Source organism: Simochromis diagramma, unplaced genomic scaffold (assembly GCF_900408965.1).
Source record: "Simochromis diagramma unplaced genomic scaffold, fSimDia1.1 OVJJ01000421.1, whole genome shotgun sequence".
Taxonomy (NCBI): domain Eukaryota; kingdom Metazoa; phylum Chordata; class Actinopteri; order Cichliformes; family Cichlidae; genus Simochromis; species Simochromis diagramma.
The window spans coordinates 460,309-462,937 of record NW_024387250.1 but is presented as its reverse complement, the minus strand read 5'-3'; positions in this window follow the sequence as shown (position 1 = coordinate 462,937).

Below are 2,629 nucleotides of genomic sequence, written 5' to 3'. Positions count from 1 at the left end.
GCGTGTAGAGTGGGGTCATGTTAACAATCCATAAAAATTTGGCTTAGATTTTCATGGTAACTTAATGATCTATTGGCTTGAATTTGACAAAAAGCCTTATAACTTGACTCTATCTCTTTCAAGCAGGGTTTTAAACAATGGCATTTCTCTCAGGACAAGCAAGGCAGCAGTGCTTGCCTTCTCAAATCTACAAAAATAATCTCTGGTTGCCTTTCTGTAAAAGTCACCGCATCCCAATGATTTTCAACATATCGAAAGCACCATATAAAGATTTAAAATATCATGTTACATTACACCTTTGACCTCTCCTTCAAGGTCATAAATAGATCTGAAGGTCAAACCTATCTTTCTGCCTTCTTTTGCACAGACAACATACAGGGAAAGCTATATGGGGAGCTTTAATATATATGTTACTTCAGACCTCTGACCAGGGGCGGAGCGTGGGGGTGGCTTACTGGGCTTAAGCCCGGGTTGTTTTGTCAGAAGCCCGGGGTCTTTTGGAGTGTAATTTTTTCATAGTTAGATGCCTGGCTGACAACTGTATAAAACAAAAAGTACACACAATATTCGAAGCACATAGTGCACACTGTGGGAATTTACGACTGTGCGTGAATCCCCCCTGATATTGGTATGATCCGCTCAGGCACTAAGCGACTGAGCGAGGGGGCGGAGCAGCTGCTGCCTGTGAGTGCGCTGTTGGAGAGATGGAGCCAGCCATACTAAGGAGAGCTTAAGTTTGACCAGGTACCAAAGCAAATCATTCATACCGTACAAATAATGTAAATATGACGGTGCATTACGAAAGATTGATATCAAACTGATCACTTGACCAATATTACGTTACTTGCTCTTCAAGTGAATCAAGAAACGGCGAAATGAAAAGCCGAACAAATGCTATTTTTTTTTTAGAGAGTCTTAGCTTACGTGTGTTTATTTCATATTTTCAGTTCTTACCCTCCCCGACTAAATCGGTTTCAGTTATGTACTGAAACATAAGAATGGACATTCGAGGGTTCTTTCAAAGAAAAAACTCTGGTAAATGTTATTTTATATATTATGCTTTGTATGTTGTTCAGTATATTTCTATGCAAAACAAGTAGGGTTTCAGTACACAGCAGGATATTCACATTTGTAACCAGATATTTACTACATTTATCTACATTTATTAAGTTATGCAGGCTTGTTTGCACAACAAGGCTAAATAATTATATAAACTTTTCTCAATCTAAATATTGTACTTTGGTAAAATTAAAAAATAAGTGTAGTGCAAGTCTATGATGATTTTTAGTGCTACTATCATCTAGTTCTGATTCTGGTTCTGTCTTGGTTAAATCCTAAGTAGTCCTGATTTTGAACTGTTGTAGTCCTGTTTTAATTCTGGATCAGTTCTGGGTCTGGTTGAATTGGGGTTTAGTCCTCGTGTCTTGATACCGCCCTGACTTTGTTCTGCCTTGCTGCTTAATTAAAAAACTAGTTTAAGGTGTCCTGCACATTTGATATATATTTTTCCCTATATGAAGTCATTCTTTTTTGAACAAAACTCAAAACAGAGCCAATTAATCTTTCCGTCATTTCTAACCCCCCCCCCCCCAAAAAAAAATCCCACATGCATACTACCCTTTAGGGCTAAGCCCCGGGTGTTTCAAATGTCTGGCTCCGCCTCTGCCTCTGACCTCTTTTTCATGATTAAATAAGGTCAAATTTTCTTTAAGTCAAACTTTCATAAAATGTCTCTTATCTTAAAACCCTGCTTAAAATTCTAATACCTTTGTTTTTATTGGGAATTTTTAAGAAATATGCTGGTTATGACCTTTTTATGTGCATTCGATTAAGAGGTTATAATGGTTTAAATACGCAATTTAAGTGGAGATATTATCTGAATTTCAGGAAGCGGAACCACACCTCATTCATGCCCCTTCTGGCCTCAGGCTATATATGCCCCCTTCACCAATACCACCAATCTTATGCCCCCGGGAGCCAGTGCCGGTCCCATTCGAGGCTTTCCCCAAACTGTAGCACCAGTACACGGTCCCTCATCCATCATCGCTCATCGTAACTGAGGATGTGGTCCCAGCTAGTGAAATACGCATTCAATGTTCCTGAAAACGTTTTTTGTTTTTTTGTTTTTTTTACAAACAAAATAAACTTATGATCAAAGACTTTTTTCACTTCATGTTCATTACTAAACATCAAATTTTTAACATTTTAATTTGACTTTTATTCATTTTAATCAGACTCCAAATACTTTATTGATCCCAGTGACAATGTGGTCACAGTTGCTCCAAGACAGTGAAAACAGTAGCTAACAAGTTAAAGTACCAATGAAATATTACAAAAATAGCTGAGAGGTTACACACACTGCAGCTTAAGAAAATGCTAAGAAATGAAAAAATGCTGCAAAAGTTGTTTTTGGGGAGACAATAAGATGTCGGAACAGCTGCGGAAGTGACAGAAACCAAATTCAAAATGTGAACGATCACACAGAGACACACTTAAAAGAAGCTTATTCATTGTGACAATTGTGAGGGAGAAAAAGATGCAAATGTGTGTTTTTATCTTGTGATTCACATAATACTGTAGATACATGTTTGCTGTTCGCTGTTTATTGTTAGCTGTTTACTGTTAGCTT